Here is a 19,318-nt window from a genome sequence, read left to right as displayed (position 1 = left end):
TGAACAACTCCAAGCACGCCTGGAGGATGTGAACCATTTGGATCCCTTCCAGTCAGGATTCGGGCCTCATCATGGGACTGAAACTGCCTTGGTCGCATTGGTCAGTGATCTCCAGCAGGCTAGGGACAAAGGTGAAAGCTGTTTCCTAGTTCTGCTGGATCTCTCAGCGGCCTACCATCGACCACAACATCCTTCTAGACCGTCTAGAGGGGCTAGGAGCTGGGGGCACTGTTATACAGTGGTTCTGCTCCTTCCTCCTGGGCCGTGTCCAGTACGTGGTGGAGGGTGTGTGTTGGAAAATTCCATTCCACCTTTAGTTGCAGACATGGAACTGTTGCATGTCAGATGTCTGTTTACATACCAGCACAGCTTGCTGGGAACTTCCGTTGTGTGTATAGCTTCCACAAGCCTCACTCCTATTCTGTGTGCACAGTTCGATCAGCTGATATAGTGTGCCCTGGCTTTGAAGCCTGGTTCACTGATTTACGTTGGATCAGAGACCGGTGGGTCTTTGCAGAGGGATGGCTGGAAGGAGACGACCAAGGTGGGGCTAGCCAGCTGGCCTTGTAACCCTCTGCATGTTGACAGGGGGATGAGTGTTCAGACCCCTGGGCTTTCACTTGTGGGGTGCCTCGGGGTTCTGTCCTCTCCCCCATGCTTTTTAACATCTACATGCAGCCGCTGGGAGAGATCACCAGGGGGTTTGGGCTGGGTGTTCATCAGTATGTGGATGATACCCAGCTCTACCTTTCTTTCAAATCAGAAGCAGTGAAGGCGGTGAAGGTCCTGTGTGAGTGTCTGGAGGCGGTTGGAGGTTGGATGGTGGCTAACAGATTGAGGTTGAATATTGACAAGACAGAAGAACTGTTTTGTGGGGACAGGGGGCAGGTGGATGTGGGGGACTCCCTGGTCCTGAATGGAGTAACTGTGCCCCTGAAGGACCAGGTCTGCAGCCTGGGAGTCATTTTGGACTCACAGCTGTCCATGGAGGCACAGGTCAATTCTGTGTCCAGGGCAGCTGTCTACCAGCTCCATCTGGTACGCAGACTGAGACCCTCCCTGCCCACGGACTGTCTTGCCAGAGTGGTGCATGCTCTGGTTATCTCCCACTTGGACTGCTGCAATGCGCTCTACCTGGGGCTACCTTTGAAGGTGACTCAGAAACTGCAATGAATCCAGAATGCAGCAGCTAGACTGGTGGCTGGGAGTGGCCGCCGAGACCACATAACACCGGTCTTGAAAGACCTACATTGGCTCCCTGTACGTTTCCAAGCACAATTCAAAGTGTTGGTGCTGACCTTTAAAGCCCTAAAGGGCCTCAGCCCAGTATACCTGAAGGAGCGTCTCCATCCCCATCGTCCAGCCTGGACACTGAGGTCCAGCTCTGAGGGCCTTCTGGCGTTTCCCTCACTGCGAGAAGTGAGATTACAGGAAACCAGGCAGAGGGCCTTCTCGGTAGTGGTGCCCTCCCTGTGGAATGCCCTCCCATCAGATGTCAAGGAAATAAACAACTATCTGACTTTTAGAAGACATCTGAAGGCAATCCTGTTTAGGGAAGTTTGTGATGTTTAATGTTTTATCATTCTTTTAATGTTCTGTTGGGAGCTGCCCAGAGTGGCTGGGGAAACCCAGCCAGATGGGCGGGGTATAATATATTGTTATTTCATCCAGCAGGATGAAAATTGAATATTACCATGCCAGACAAGGCATCCCTGTATTGGGAAGTTTTTTATGTTTGACATTTTATTATGTTTTCATATGTGCTGAAAGTCACCCAGAGTAGTTTGGGAAACCCAGCCAGATGGATGGGGTAAAAAGGGAAAGGTACCCCTGCCCGTACGGGCCAGCCTTGCCAGACTCTAGGGTTGTGCGCTCATCTCCCTCTAGAGGCCGGGAGCCAGCGCTGTCCGCAGACACTTCCGGGTCACGTGGCCAGTGTGATAAGCTGCATCTGGCGAGCCAGCGCAGAACACGGAACGCCATTTACCTTCCCGCTGGTAAGTGATCCCTATTTATCTACTTGCACCCGGAGGTGCTTTCGAACTGCTAGGTTGGCAGGCGCTGGGACCGAATGACGGGAGCGCACCCCGCCGTGGGGATTCGAACCGCCAGCCATGCGATCGGCAAGTCCTAGGCGCTGAGGTTTTACCCACAGCGCCACCCGCGTTGGATGGGGTATAAATATTATTATTGTTAATTACTACTACTACTACTACTACTACTACCACTACTACTATTGCCTACCCCTGATCCCCAGAATGTATCTAGAAATGATTTTGGTAATCAACCAGTTATCTTTAGCACAGGTTCCCTTGTCAAAGAGCAAGGATAGTTTACATGGTGCCCAGCAGAAGCAGCACCAACCCTTGCCGTCTCTGACCATTGGCCATCTTGGGTGGGGCTGCTGTGAGGTGGACCCCAACCACATCCAGAGGCCCCACACTGAATACTCTTGTGACAGAAAATGAAGAGAAGTAGACAAAACCATTTTGCTCTATGAGATGCTGAAATTTTTATTGAGGATATAAAGGAAGGAGCCAGTGGAAATGACCTGTTGCAGTTCAAAAACATGCAGCAGTAACAGAAATATGAAAGATCTTGTTTCTTGGAAAGCTGATATACATCATCATGGATTGAGGCAACAACAAAAAAGCAGAGTTGGTTGCTATTATGCGATGAGCCTCCTTCAGCCAAGCGCTGCTGAAACACATTTTGGTAGCATAGCACCAACAGCTGGGATACAAGACAACAGGAAACAGGGGGAACCAAAGGAATAAAGTCCAAGCATGAAGCATTAACAGAAGTGCGGAGACCTCACAAATCCCACTGGCTGAACAGTAGGGCCTCTGGAGTGCTCAGCAATTCCGACTACTGTGTCCATTCATTCAGCTGCAGGTCAGAATCCTGCCTCTTCTTTCCTGGGTCATCAACGTTGCATCTGGACTTAACATGGCCACCTCTTACCAGGGTAGTAACATGGCCAGCGACCGGGGCCATAATACTGTGGGGGGCAGTACTGTGGATATTGCCAAGTGTAGCCGGGACGCCACTTGGAACCATAGCCGCCGCCATAACCATAGCCATAGCCATAACCCCTAGGGTAGTAGCAGCTACGCTGACGAGGTCGGTAGCAGTACGGATACTGATAGAAGGAGTCCAGGCCTTCCATTTCTGGGTCATAGAAGTCCTCCATGAAGATACCATCATTCAGCAGAGACATCTTGGTTGGCAAAGATCTGAAACAAGGTTATTGCAGTATAATTTTGTTATTAACTTTTTCAAACATTTTCACAGTCATCTTCGTATCAATTAGCTACATCGTTTCATAAATTGACTTCCCACCCCTGACTTCTACAGTGTTTTCACTCATACTTTTTCTACTGTTTTCTATCTTTATCTATTGAACAAAGTTTATTGCAATTGTGAGGTCTATTACCAAGAATGAGGTTTTTGGAAGAGCGGATATACCGTATTTTTTGCTCTATAAGACTCACTTTTTCCCTCCTAAGAAGTAAGGGGAAATGTGTGTGCGTCTTATGGAGCGAATGCAGACTGCGCAGCTATTGCAGAAGCCAAAACAGCAAGAGGGATCGCTGCTTTCACTGCGCAGCAATCCCTCTTGCTGTTCTGGCTTCTGAGATTCAGAATATTTTTTTTCTTGTTTTCCTCCTCCAAAAACTAGGTGCGTGTTGTGGTCTGGTGCATCTTATAGAGCAAAAAATACAGTAATATGCAAAATTGGGTTAAAGCAGACATAGGGAACCTCAGGCCAAGGGGCCAAAATGCAGCCCTTGAAGGTTCTCTATCTGCCCTCAGAATTCTTCCTATTATTATTATTATTATTATTATTATTATTATTATTATTATTCCTAGATCAAACACCCCCTTGGCAGCCGTGTCTCTTCTCTGCATCCCTCACAAAGCCCTGCTTCACGTCCCAAACCTTTTTTTGGTATGTGTGAAATGTGTCTTTCAACTCTGGTCATGCCTCTTGCATGGCTGGGTAGAGGACAGAGAGGGATTGTGTGAGTAGATACTAGACTACTGCATAAAGGTAATATTTGCACCTGTTGCTTCATCTACCTTTTCCTCTCCCCCCCCCCCCATCCACCTTGAGTTTCCAGCCCCGAGCCTCAATTTTCTCTCTGGTCCCAACCCACCACAGCCATGTGGCTCCCAGGAAGTCACCCAGAATGCAATGCACTATGTGTTAACTACTCTATTCCGAACTTAAAAATGGAAAGCGTAATGCTGGTGGTCATCAAAGGTGGTTTAAAGACCCTTTCAAGGCAAATCTTTAAAAATGTAGTATAAACACTGACAACTGGGAAGCACTGGCCTGCAAGCGTTCCAGCTGGAGAACAGCCTTTACCAAAGGTGTCATGAGCTTTGAAGACACTCAAACTCAGGACGCAAGGGAGAAACGTGCCAAGAGGAAGGCACGCTTGGAAAACCCTCACCGTGATCAATCCTGCTGGGAAACCAATGTCCCCACTGTGGAAGGACGTGTGGATCCAGAATTGGCCTCCACAGTCCCTTACAGACTCACTGTTAAAACCATGTTTATGGAAGACAATCTTACTCGGCTACGAGGGATCACCAAAGAAGAAGAAGACACTATGTGTTACTTTCAGAGAAAGGGGTGGGGAGAGTGAAAATGGATATATTAAAAAATCCTGGTCCTATGTTCCAAAACTACATTTCTGTTATAGCTTTTTGTTTTTAGCATACACATACACATACACACACACACACACACACACACACACACACACCTTCCATGTTTTATCTGTGTTCTTTCAATTAAACTCAGCTGTCATTCAGTGCTGGCAGGACTTGAACTAGATGCACCTGCAGTCTGAATCTCAAGAGGGCAGCTCCATATATTCCCCTAAAGGTAAAGGTAAAGGGACCCCTGACCATTAGGTCCAGTCGTGGCCGACTCTGGGGTTGCGGTGCTCATCTTGCTTTATTGGCCGAGGGAGCCGGTGTACAGCTTCCAGGTCATGTGGCCAGCATGACTAAGCCACTGGCCAACCAGAGCAGTGCACGGAAATGCCGTTTACCTTCCCGCTGGAGTGGTACCTATTTATCTACTTGCACTGTGACGTGCTTTCAAACTGCTACGTTGGCAGGAGGTGGGACTGAGCAATGGAAGCTCACCACATCGCGGGGATTCGAACCGCCAACCTTCTAATCAGCAAGTCCTAGGCTCTGTGGTTTAACCCACAACGCCACCCGCATCCTGTATATTCCCCTAGTGCGCTCCAAATCCACCAGAAGGTCCTCTTTAGGAAATGTTTGGTGCCAAGTTGAGTCCCCAAACATTATCAGTTACGCTAACTGGACAGACTCTTTCCTCCAGAAGATGTCCCCCGGGGACATTTGACATCAGCGAGAAGCATCGGAACACCAAACCGTAGCTCAACTAAAACACTCTTTATGACATTTCTCCAGAATTTTGCCCAGGGAGGAACTCAGAAATTTCCCTCAACATTTCACTTTGGGTAAAAGTTGGGTATGGGGGGGAGAGATCAAATCAGGTTAGTCTGATATTGAAGACCCTGCGGAGAAGAGAAGCATTTGCAGAACCATTTGCCCATTAAAAGGAAAGAAATTACCTGGTTTCCTACTGGATCCGAAGAGATGGTTTCAGAGGATCGGGTGCTTCTGGTGTAACCCATTGGGGGACAACCCTTTTTATACGGTTCGCCGGTGTGCATAGAGGAAATAATTATTGCTCAATTCTGGGAGCCTAAAATTAACAGTCAGCTGTTTAATTGTCAGCTGTTTAATAGGCGCTCTCTAATTATTTTCACTTCCTTGTTTCACAAGATGTTTTTCATCCCACCATCGCTTCACCTGAGGGTGGTAGCAAGGGTGTGTGAAGATGCAGAGGCGGGGAGGAATAACTTAGGAAGGCTGACATTCTTTATCCTATTGTGTGCAGGTTTCACTGAACCCAATTAAGCTTACTTCCGAGCAGACATAATCTTAGAATAGTGCTGATAAAGGACTTTTTGCCGGAACCCCCCATCCTGCGCTGCTCTCTGGGAAGAGGCATTTGGTGATCCCAGGAGTGTACGGCCCTAGCTAAACCAATCTGAGTAATTAACTTGGTACTTAGATACTTAGACCCCTAACTCCCCTCACCCACAGCCAGCATGGCCGAGACTCAAGACCAAGAGGTTCCCAAATGTGTTTGGCCTACTGCCCCCTTTTCTTTCTTTCTTTTTTTCTTTTTTTAAATATTTTATTCAATATTTTATTTTCAATGCAAAATTACAACAAAAATTACAAACATTGAATCCAAAATAAAACAGTAAAAACAAGAAAAAAACACAAACAAAAACAAAAACACACACCTACAAATAAAACCATATCATCATTCTAATCATTACGTACATATTGACTTCCTTCCTTTGTTCTAAGACCTCAAATTTTTTGTTGTTGTTGTTGTTTAGTCGTTTAGTTGTGTCCGCCTCTTCATGACCCCCTGGACCAGAGCACGCCAGGCACTCCTGTCTTCCACTGCCTCCCACAGTTTGGTCAAACTCATGCTGGTAGCTTCGCGAACACGACGTCCTCTGTTGTCCCCTTCTCCTTGTGCCCTCCATCTTTCCCAACATCAGGGTCTCTTCCAGGGAGTCTTCTCTTCTCATGAGGTGGCCAAAGTCTTGGAGCCTCAGCTTCAGGATCTGTCCTTCCAGTGAGCACTCAGGGCTGATTTCCTTCAGAATGGAGAGGTTGGATCTTCTTGCAGTCCATGGGACTCTCAAGAGTCTCCTCCAGCACCAGAATTCAAAAGCATCCATTCTTTGGTGATCAGCCTTCTTGATGGTCCAGCTCTCACTCAAAATTTTTACTCTTTCTAAATTGTTGTGTCTAATGTAGATTACCTCTATCTTTATACTGTTTGCACCATTTTTCTCTTTCTTTAACCCTGTGAAACTTCATTCGTCACATACCGATATGCTTACTCCAGAACAATGTTTTTTCATATACTCTTTAGCACATCCCCTTTCTTTTAATATTTTTTGGTCCGATTGTCCCCTTATGGATACTGTGTGGCCTACTGCCCCTTTTTCAAGGAAAAAAAAAATACTCAGTGTCCCCCTGGCTCAGTCCAATCAGTTCCAGGGGTGCGACTGGTGCTGAGTCCCTCCTGCCATCGGCCAAATAGGCAGGCAAGCTGAGATCTATTTCCCAGGCCTGGGTGAAGCTGAAAAGAGTTCGTTGAAGCCCAGGAAAAACCCCTGCTTCTAGCACAACGGCCGGATCCACAGGAGATGTTGTTGCCATCCCACAACGGCAACCGACTTGTTGGTAAGCACAATTACACAACAGATGAAACCTGTACAAATGGTTTTTCAAAAATCTCTTCTCTTCGTTCTTTATGCTTCCCCTGCCCCCCTTTTTTTAATCCAACGCCCTTCCAATTCCACCCGACACTACAGTGGTACCTCGTGTTACATACGCTTCAGGTTACATACACTTCAGGTTACAGACTCCGCTAACACAGAAATACAGTGGTACCTCAGGTTAAGTACTTAATTCATTCCAGAGGTCCGCTCTTAACCTGAAATTGTTCTTAACCTGAAGCACCACTTTAGCTAATGGGGCTTCCTGCTGCCGCCGCAGCACCAGAGCACGATTTCTGTTCTCAACCTGAAACAAAGTTTTTAACCTGAAGCACTATTTCTGGGTTAGTGGGGTCTGTAACCTGAAGTGTATGTAACCCGAGGTACCACTGTAGTGCTTCAGGTTAAGAACTTTGCTTCAGGATGAGAACAGAAATCGTGCTCCGGCGGCACAGCAGCAGCGGGAGGCCCCATTAGCTAAAGTGGTGCTTCAGGTTAAGAACAGATTCAGGTTAAGAATGGACCTCCAGAATGAATTAAGTTCTTAACCCGAGGTACCACTGTACTACCACCCCATGATAATTCCAGCGCTGGGGACGATCTTGCCCACTTTGGGAAACACTGGTCAAGACTGATGGAAGTTGTAGTCCGGCAATTACAATAAAGCAACAGAGCCTGTGTCTAGACCCATGATTCTTGGAGCCTTACAGATTTTGCTGGAATCCACCTCCCCCTTAGCCGGCATGGCCAAGGAGGATGGAAGCCTGTTCTCCAGCAATGTTGCATGTTTCCCATTCCTGGAGCAATGTCATTGCATACTAAACTGGCCTCAATCTGTCAAGGGCTTTATATATATCAATAGTAAAACCATCAATTTGGTCTGGTAACAAATCGGCAGCCAGTGGAGATGTCTGCTGTTTTTGTTGTTTAGTCATTTAGTCGTGTCCGCCTCTTCGTGACCCCATGGACCAGAGCACGCCAGCCACTCCTGTCTTCCACCGCCTCCCACAGTTCGGTCAAACTCATGCTTGTAGCTTCGAGAACACTGTCCAACCATCTTGTCCTCTGTGGTCTCCTTCTCCTTGTGCCCTCCATCTTTCCCAACATCAGGGTCTTTTCCAGGGAGTCTTCTCTTCTCATGAGGTGGCCAAAGTCTTGGAGCCTCAGCTTCAGGATCTGTCCTTCCAGTGAGCACTCAGGGCTGGTTTCCTTAAGAATGGAGAGGTTGGTCCAGCTTCTTTATGGTCAGATGTCTGAGCACAGGCCTAATGCACAGGCTCCTACTCCTGGTTACAGTTGTGCTACAGTATTTTGCACTCATGGCAGTTTCCCAGCCAACCCCATGGAATCTAACAACATCTGGAGGGCCACAGATCCACCATCCCTTGCAGGTGTCCTTTTGCTGGTGTAAGCATCAAAAAGCATTTCGGGCTCTCAATGTAGATATTTACTGGATTCCTGCGGGGTGGTCTGCACCTCCTTGTGCAACATAAATGTTCTTCAATATTCCTGCAATAGTATCTCCACACTAGCCTCCTTTGACTCCTTCCAGGCCATAGTTTCCAAACCTGCCACTCCCCCTTTCCCCTGTTTTGAAGGGACGCAGGTGGCGCTTTGGTCTAAACCGTGGGTAGGCAAACTAAGACCCAGGGGCCGGATCCGGCCCAATCACCTTCTAAATCCAGCCCGTGGACGGTCCGTGAATCAGCGTGTTTTTACATGAGTAGAATGTGTACTTTTAACCATCTCTGGGTTATTTGTGGGGCATAGGAATTTGTTCTCTCCCCCCCCCCCCAAGATATAGCCCGGCCCTCCACAACGTCTGAGAGACAGTGGACCAGCCCCCTGCTGAAAAAGTTTCCTGACCTCTTGGGCTTGCCGATCAGAAGGTCGGCTGTTCGAATCCCCACAATGGGATGAGCTCCTGTTGCTCTGTCCCAGCTCCTGCTAACCTAGCAGTTCGAAAGCACACCAGTGCAAATAGATAAATAAGTACTGCTGCAGCGGGAAGGTAAATGGCATTTCTGTGCGCTCTGGTTTCCGTCACGGTGTCCTGTTGTGCCAGAAGCAGTTAAGTCATGCTGGCCACATGACACCGGAAAGCTGTCTGTGGACAAACGCTGGCTCTCTCGGCCTGAAAGCAAGATGAGTGCCACAACCCCATAGTCGCCTTTAACTGGACTTAACCGTCCACCGTTTTGTTTTGTTTTAAAAAAAACCAAAAAGTTAGCTGCGCTAGCTCTGTCCTGCAAAAGCCAATCTCTGAGCGAAACAAAATCCTGGGAACATTTGTGAATACCCTAATACTGTTCAGAACACAAACCATCCTGAATGTGCAATGTGCAATGAAAAAGAAGTCCATAGGGGCCCCAGATCACAGGGAAAAAAGACATCCCTTCTCTGTCCAGTCCATTAAGGAAGTAATGTCATTTCTTGGCAAGGAACCCAAATAGACATTCATAACAAGTTTTATTATTCTGGCACAGAGACTGGCTTACGGCTTTGGGTGAAGCAACTGCTTCTTCACCCACCTTTACTGGAAAGAAACAGAGCCGCAAAGGATTCCTTGTAACCACAATTGCAGCAGCTTGCAAATAATTGCTGGGATGGTTGAGCTTATCAGGGGTGTTTCTCGCATGAAAGGAGGTGAGTGATGCCCTATGAGGCACACCTGGTTTGGGTCCTTTAATCAAGGCTCAGCTGGATCACACATACACCTATATTGGAAGCACTTCAAACCTGCAAGCAATGTCTGAAGACGCGGAATCTCTGGCAAATCTCGCTCATTACTAGAGTTATTATGTCCCTCCTTATGGTAGTCAGGGCCTTATCCAGTATTTGGAGTGGAACCAATCTGGCATGGGAAGATCTGGGCGCTAAATCCAGATTGGAGGGTGGGGGGGATGCATACACATTTTAATTAGCGTTTATAACATTCTCTCTTTCTTCCCATTCTCCAACTGCATTGGGGAGTCCTACGTCTAGACTGGAGAAGACTGAGAGGTTGCATGAAAGCCATCTTCAAATATCTTAAGGGCTGTCACCAGGAAGATGGAGCAAGCTTGTTTTCTACTGTGTAGGACCCAAACTAATGGATTCAAATTATGTTGTTGTTTAGTCGTGTCCGACTCTTCGTGACCCCCTGGACCAGAGCACGCCAGGCACTCCTGTCTTCCACTGCCTCCCGCAGTTTGGTCAAACTTCTGCTGGTAGCTTTGAGAACACTGTCCAACCATCTCGTCCTCTGTCGTCCCCTTCTCCTTGTGCCCTCCAGCTTTTCCAACATCAGGGTCTTTTCCAGGGAGTCTTCTCTTCTCATGAGGTAGCCAAAGTATTGGAGCCTCAGCTTCAGGTTCTGTCCTTCCAGTGAGCACTCAGGGCTGATTTCCTTAAGAGTGGAGAGGTTTGATCTTCTTGCAGTCCATGGGACTCTCAAGAATCTCCTCCAGCACCAGAATTGAAAACATCAATTCTCTGGCGATCAGCCTTCTTTGTTGGCCATCTCTCACTTCCATACATCACTTCTGGGAAGAATAGGCATTTCAGCTCAATATCAGGGAGAACGTTCTGGGGGGTAAGAGCTGTTTGACATCAGAATGGAAAACCTCAGACGGCGGCAGGCTCTCCTTCATTAGAGGTTTTTTAACAGAGGTTAAACTGTCATCTGCCATCAGTTCTTTAGATGTTATTCCTGCATTGTAGGGGTTTGGGCTAGCGGCTAGACGAGCCTTGGGGTCCCTTCCAATTCTACAATTCAATGATTCTATGAAAATCAGGGTTTAAATTAGACATATGGTCAGGGTGTGATTGGCAGCAGTGCCCAGCAGGAAGTGGTGAGGTGGTTGACTTTCCAATGCCACACATCGCCACTGCTTACCAATTGGGCAGTGGCAAGGCAGAAGGAAGTTGGGCACATTGCAAGCTCGGCAGCAGGAGCTTCAAATTGAAGCCAGGTATACAATGCCACGGACGCAGGTGGCCCTGTGGGTTAAACCACAGAGCCTAGGACTTCCTGATCAGAAGATCGGTGGTTCGAATGCCCGCAACGGGGTGAGCTCCCGTTGCTCTGTCCCTGCTCCTGCCAACCTAGCAGTTCAAAAGCACGTCAAAGTACAAGTAGATAAATAGGTACCACTCTGGCAGGAAGGTAAGCGGTGTTTCTGTGCGCTGCTCTGGTTTGCCAGAAGCGGCTTAGTCATGCTGGCCACATGACCTGGAAGTTGTACGCCGGCTCCCTTGGCCGATAAAGCGAGATGAGCGCCACAACCCCAGAGTCGGCCATGACTGGACCTAATGGTCAGGGGTCCCTTTAGCTTTTTATGCAATGCCACCCCACCAGTGGCTATGAAAAAGGAAATGATTTTGGGAAATGATATATAATGAATTGAAGAAAATGTTCAAAATGACATTTGCAAAAAAACCAGAAGCATTTTTATTAGGGAGAACTTATCTACGTATGCTACAACAGCGGCAAGAGTCTTGACTGCACAAGGGTGGAAGAATGAGGAAACCCCGACAAATGAACAGTGGCAAGAGAAATTGATGAACTATGTAGAGTTGGGTAAATTGACATACAAATTGCGAGATAAGGACAACTGTGATTTCAAAGAAGAATAGGAACTTTTTACAATTTAATTTAAAAAAACCCAAAATGAATTGGACTCCTTGGCAGGTTTTGAATAAACATACACAATTTTATTGATTGTTAGCATAGTAGAAAGATAATATAAGGATTTAGACAATTTTACAGTATGCACAAGGGACGCGGGTGGCGCTGTGGGTAAAACCTCAGTGCCTAGGACTTGCCGATCGCATGGTCGGCGGTTCGAATCCCTGCGGCATGGTGAGCTCCCGTTGCTCAGTCCCAGCTCCTGCCCACCTAGCAGTTCGAAAGCACCCCTAAGTGCAAGTAGATAAATAGGTACCGCTTTATAGCGGGAAGGTAAACGGCGTTTCCGTGTGCTGTGCTGGCTCGCCAGAGCAGCTTCATCACGCTGGCCACGTGACCTGGAAGTGTCTCCGGACAGCGCGGGCCCCCAGCCTCTTAAGTGAGATGGGCGCACAACCCTAGAGTCAGACACGACTGGCCCGTACAGGCAGGGGTACCTTTACCTTTACCTTTACAGTACGCAGAGAATAATATGTGCTGAGAAATCAGAGAGAGGAGCTGAGGGAAGTCTCTGGGGGAGGGGAGGGGGGTTGGGGTGGGGGGAAATAATGATTATATGTTTTGATAAGTTGTTATATTGAAATTGCTAATAAAAATATTTATTTTTAAAAAAGGAAAAGGAGGAGATGCACAAAGACAGCTCATTCATCTCATGTGACCCCCATAACGATCCCTGGAAACGAGCCAGCTGACCAGCAGTAACAAGACTCCCGTCAGTTCAAGATAGTTTTATTTACAGAAGCAAACATCTGGAGCTTTGCACTCCCTCTCAGCAACGATAGATGCTCTAGTCTGAATCAGAACCCTGCCTCCAACAAGAACGGCCCCAGAACCTCACTGTCAGGAGTGCGTGCAGGAGCCAGGCCCTGTGACCAGTAGGACTTTGCAGGACTGGGGCCTTCCTAAGTTTGTTGTGAAGAAGCAAGGCACGGCCTCACAGGTGAGGCCAATTGGTAACTCAAAGCACCTGGTGGCAAGAACTGGGAAAGGATATAAGGTCAGCATTTCCCTTTGGCTCTTCGCCAGAGCAACACGTTCCCTGCCTTGCTGCGTTTGGCTCCTGGACTCCTTGTTTCTTGATCCTCAGCCCCTGACTTCATGACTCCTCACTTCTTGATCCTCGGACCCTTGACTTTGTGACTCCTTGCTTTTTGATCCTCGGACCCCTGACATTGTGACTCCTTGCTTCTTGATCCATCAGGATGTATTCCATTCCCAGTTATTGATTCTCTCCGATCGTCAAACTTTTTGACAGCCCGATCCCAGGCTCGAAACAGTGGTACATTATCTCGTCTCACTCACTCTCCTGCAGGTTTAAACAGTCCACAAAGAATTCCCCCCTCTTCTCCTGCTTCCAAGGGGGGGTTCGATATCTTAAATGATGAAAGTTTAATATTTTACAAAATACTTTTCCCAGGCTTTAGCTTGCGACGTCTTTGCTTTGATCTGTTTACAAAACAGAAGGCGGACTTCCTGTTTAGACCTTCCCGTTTCAATGCCAAATTACGATGTTTAAAAAATCCAATTTTCTGTTTTACTTACTAGTAGTTACTTAGAGTCCAAATGTCCACAAGAAAAGTCGACGCTTTCTGGCAACAGCAATGCAGCTTCACTCCTTGAAAGAAGCGGTTGATTCGATGTACCATGCCACTCACCCCACTTCGCTCCGGAGCCCCAAAACCGGGTCTCCCCGTGAGTAGGGGAGGCGCAAAAGGTACCTGCCGAATCCCAAGTCCACAGGCTTCTTCCGCCCATGGTTTCTAATGGGTCTCCGCCTCGCCGTGGCGGTAAGACCCTAATTTCCAAGGAGCGGATTCCTCCTGATCAGAGGAAATCCGCCATTGCCAGAGGCGCCAACCCGGAAGTCTCCCTGGACCCTTGGCTTCTTGACTCCCGCTCTCTGACCCCCAGACTCTCGGCTTCCTGACTCCTGGCTTCTGGACTCCTGTTCCTGCTCCCACCCCACCTTCTTGCACCTTCTCGTCCCAACATGCCCAGTTGGGACTTCGATCACCCGTGAACCGGACTGTGACACTCGCCTTTCTACCCCTCCTCTTCCGCTCTTCTCTGAGCCTTTCCCAGCACTGGGTGCAAGGACTGAGAGTCTGGATTGGCCCTTCCCCACTGTCAGTGGACAGAGTTTCCGAGCCTATCTTATCTGTTTGCAGCCCAGCTTCACCTTGGCTGCCTTCCAACTCTCTCTCTTCATCTGAGCTAGTAGTGTCTGGCTGGGAAAGGAGGAGTGGCAGGCTGTTAGCTCTGAAACTGAACACCCCGCAAAAAAAAAAAACTGATGCCAAAGTTCAGCGCTAGTTTTGTGCTGATTTGCGCCCCACGTTTTGTGCCACCACCCCCCCCGAGCTAGGTAATTGTCACTTGAACCGGGGTCACAAGCAAATGGCTGAAAACCCAACCTTGTCAGGTTGCCTCCAAACTGGTGTCAAAGTGGAGTGCTGGTTTGATGGCATTTTGTGCCACAAACCCTGCTTTCTGCAATCCCAAAACTGAGTGATTGACAGTCAACCAAGGGCCATAGATATACCCCCAAATCCAGCCTTACCTGATTGACTCCAAACCGGTGTGCTTTAGTGCAGCTGTGTGCTGCAAACCCCATTTTCTGTTCTGCCCCTGCCCTCCCAAACTGAGTAATTCACTCTCAAACTGGGGGCCATAGGTACACCACTGAAATAAAAAAATTAAGGTCTCATATATATATATATATATATATATATATATATGCTTTCGTAGATTTTCACGGGTACAGGAATGCAGGTTTTGGTGTCCTCGGGTGTCTTCCCGTGTAAAAGTTGGGGTGTCTAGGCGACGTTTCGACGAGGTCTCACTCGTCATCTTCAGGCTGGTGCTTTCGGCTTCTTGTTACTGGAACAGAGCAGGATCTCAGTGTTTGAGTTCCTATAAATACTGTTGAGGAGGTGTGGTGTATAGCCTCCAATGTTCTGGGCAGAGAGGAGGTTCCCAGGCTAGTGTGCCTTTTCTTCTTTTGTTCCTTAATTACTTGAGGGATATCTTGAGTGATTTCTTGAGTGATTTCCTGAATCCCGCTTAGGTGGGTCATTAGGTGTGGATTAGTTGCTAAAGCCTTCGTGTCTTGAACTCTTGAACTTTGTGAAGAGTTTTTCTGAGAAGATGGCTGTACTGCACTTGGTTGTGCTCTGGCTTGGCTTCGTGTATAGGGGCGAGCTGTGGTTTTGTGGCCTGTGCCAGCCAGATCTGTGTAGGGATTGCAGGGGGGTGCAGCATCCGGAGGTGCCACCCTGGTTTGGCTACTGGATGGTATCTGTAATTTATCTGTGGAGAGGGTCTGGGTTTGGGTCTGGTGTGGTTGATTGGTGATGGCGTTCTGTGTGCCTCTGGATCTGGTGTCAGATTTTGTGGGGAGGGCTAATTTCCAGATGTCTGGCAAGCGGGATGTGTCGTCACGCTTGTTCATGTTGTGAGGGTGTTTCTCTATCTCGATGGCTTCCATGATTATTCTCTTGTGGTGATGTTCCATGTTAAAGAGCAATTTGGAATCTGCAAAATTAATTTCGTGTCCTGTTTCTTTCATGTGTTGGAAAAGAGAGGAAGTTTTTTCTTCTTTTTTGACGGCATTCTTGTGTTCTGCGATACGTGCATTTATTCGTCTGTTTGTTTGTCCAATGTACGTGGCTGGGCAGACTTTGCAGGGTATTTCATAGACCCCTTGGTTTTCCAACTGAATTTTATCCTTGGGGTTTCTGAGGATATTGGCTATTTTTTGGTTGGTGCAAAAGGCTGTTTTGATATTGTGTTTATGGAGGATTTTGCTAATTTTATCTGTAGTGCCCTTGATATAAGGAAGGAGGGCTATGCCAATGTTTTCTTCTGTGTCTTGGTTTTTGGGGGGTGTTTCTTTTTGGATTAGCTTCGTAACCCTGTTTTGCTGGTATCCATTGGCAATTAACACATTTGAGAGATTCTGTAACTCAGTTGTCAAGTGGTCTTCGTCAGCCAGGCGTTTGGTTCTGGAGATGAGAGTCTTGGCTACGGAGTTTATTTGTGCAGGGTGGTGGTGTGATTGTGCATGTAAGTAGCGGTTGGTGTGTGTTTTTTTCCGGTAGATAGTGTGTCCTAGGGAGCCATCAGGTTTTTTGTAGATTAGGACGTCAAGGAAGGGAAGTTGGTTGTTGGCTTCTATTTCCATAGTGAATTGTATTTTGGGGTGTAGGCTGTTGAGATGTGTGAAACGTCGCCTAGACACCCCAACTTTTACACGGGAAGACACCCGAGGACACCAAAACCTGCATATATATATATATATATATATATATTCGGGACGCGGGTGGTGCTGTGGGTTAAACCACAGAGCCTAGGACTTGCCGATCAGAAGGTCAGCGGTTCGAATCCCCGTGACGGGGTGAGCTTCCGTTGTTCGGTCCCTGCTCGTGCCAACCTAGAAGTTCGAAAGCACGTCAAAGTGCAAGTAGATAAATAGGTACCGCTCCAGCGGGAAGGTAAACGGCATTTCCGTGCGCTGCTCTGGTTCGCCAGAAGCGGCTTAGTCATGCTGGTCACATGACCCGGAAGCTGTACACCGGGCTCCCTCGGCCAATAAAGCGAGATGAGCACTGCAACCCCAGAGTCGGTCACTACTGGACCTAATGGTCAGGGGTCCCTTTACCCTTATATATATATCCATAAATGTACCAATCTAGCAGGTACATGGATATGGGGACCACACGTCTGGAGCAGCACAGGAAGACCGCCCTGAAACCAATTTGACTCCCAAACTGACCAAGTGTTTTCTCTGCAAGGAGGGAGGGCAGGAATTGGGCAATCACCATCTCAAAGGAATGGGCAGGCTACCAGGAAAGGCAATCAGATAAGGCATGATCAGATAACCTGGCAGACAGGAAAAACAACATTCCAACTTCTCTTGTAGACCACCTTCTCTGTGATGTAGGTATGATGTTTGTGTGTGGGAGGGTGGTCTTGGGTTACACCCCTTCTGTGATGTATGTATGCTGTATGGAGGGGTGGCCTTGAGCTCCAGGTCAGGGAATTTAAAATGTCTATAAAGGGCAGGTACACCTTTGTTCTGGGTCCTCCTCCTTCTTGTGTGTGAAGGGAGAACCCTGATGCAACAGTTCAATAAAGATCAAGCTTACTAGCTGCTTTGCTTCTCAATATTCTCTGGTTGGCCTCTGTTATTTTCTCCTACCGATGGAGAACCTACAAAGGACTCTATAAGGGCTCTTGTGTCCCCCATAAGGGCAGATTTTTGTTTATTACACCACCAAACCCAACCATTTCCAATTATGTTATTGTTTGTGATGGTGTCAGGGCACTTTGCTTCGGATTCATGACTAAGCCGTGCCTTTGAAGGCACTCAAATGTTGTTTGTGTGTCCCAATTGCACTGGTTTGTCTCAAAGTTTAATCAACGATTAAAGTGCTTGATAGGGTTCATTAAAGTAACTTGGAGCAGACTCATTGAAATAAATGGGATTGTGTTATCCATGGGTTCAACTGAATCTTCGCAGGAGAGGTAGGGTTCTCTGATGATGTAAAACAACAGTGTGACAACAGACCAGTGCAACTTCATATATAGAGAGGAACTTCATATAGAGATGGGGGAGAAAGCCCCAAAGCGATTTACAATCAAGGTAAGAAATAAAGTAATAAACAGAACATGTTTTTTTGTGGTACTGAAATGATGACAAAGTTGGCACCAGCCAAACCTGCCTGGGAAAGCGTTCCATTAACCACATGGCTGCGACAGGGAAGGGCCAGTTTCCAAAGAACTCTGCGAAATGTAGTTCAGGGAGGGGGAACAGGGATCTCCTAACACTTAGAATCATAGAATCATAGAATCATAGAGTTGGAAGAGACCACAAGGACCATCGAGTCCAACCCCCTGCCAAGCAGGAAACACCATCAGAGCACTCCTGACATATGGTTTTCAAGCCTCTGCTTAAAGACCTCCAAAGAAGGAGACAACACCACACTCCTTGGCAGCAAATTCCACTGTCAAACAGCTCTTACTGTCAGGAAGTTCTTCCTAATGTTTAGGTGGAATCTTCTTTCTTATAGTTTGGATCCATTGCTCCGTGTCGGCTTCTCTGGAGCAGCAGAAAACAACCTTTCTCCCTCCTCTATGTGACATCCTTTTATATATTTGAACATGGCTATCATATCACCCCTTAACTTCCTCTTCTCCAGGCTAAACATGCCCAGCTCCCTTAGCCGTTCCTCATAAGGCATCGTTTCCAGGCCTTTGACCATTTTGGTTGCCCTCCTCTGGACACGTTCCAGTTTGTCAGTGTCCTTCTTGAACTGTGGTGCCCAGAACTGGACACAGTACTCCAGGTGAGGTCTGACCAGAGCAGAATACAGTGGCACTATTACTTCCCTTGATCTAGATGCTATACTCCTATTGATGCAGCCCAGAATTGCATTGGCTTTTTTAGCTGCCCCCTTTATAAACTACACTTCCTAGAGTGGGGAGGCGATCGGTTAAAGTGGTGTGATGTACTGAGTTGAATAGAATCCAAAATGCAGTAGTCTGATTGGTCCTAGAACAATAGGTTTCAGAATGCAGCAGTCTGATTGGTCCACAGGAGCCACCCAATCCAGCTCCAGGTGGAAGTCAATCTGCAACCTGATTGGCCTACAGGAGAATCCTGGAATTAGCCAATCACGTGGGGCCCATTGTGTAAATAATGTATATAAGGCAGACATTCTGGGGGAACTTCCATTCCTCCTCACCACTATGAGCCGAATAAAGAGCATGAAATCCACTCTTGACTCCAAGTATATTTCAAGTGGTATCTCAGAATTTTAACTGTATGGTATGAAGGTGACCCTAGTCGCAATACCGTTTGCACCTGCAAAAATTTTAAGGTGGACAAACTGCTTCCTTTCCAATCAGTGCATGGCCTGTAACGTCTTGCTGAAAGCCTCCAATTTTTTATCCCACTTTTCTTGCATTACTGAGTTGCCCCTCTAGATGGCAGTGACGTGTTAATATTGTGGAAGCATCACAGAGCTTCTAGTGGGAAAGATGACGGCCTAGAGATGCTTTGGTCCTGTCAGTAAAGGACTCAACTGACTGAAGAGTTGGAGTCTGTCTGAATTTCTTCCAGCACAAAACTGCACTGCTAAGAACCTGCACGCTGAGGAAGCTACACAAGTTTGGCACGTCTTTTCTGCTATGTTTTTCATTCAGGAGCTGCCACCTTGTGGCTTGTTGTTGTTTAGTCGTTCAGTCGTGTCCGACTCTTCGTGACCCCATGGACCAGAGCACGCCA

Source organism: Podarcis tiliguerta, assembly GCF_965153285.1.
Source record: "Podarcis tiliguerta genome assembly, chromosome: 16".
Taxonomy (NCBI): Eukaryota; Metazoa; Chordata; class Lepidosauria; order Squamata; family Lacertidae; genus Podarcis; species Podarcis tiliguerta.
This window is presented reverse-complemented; position numbering follows the sequence as displayed.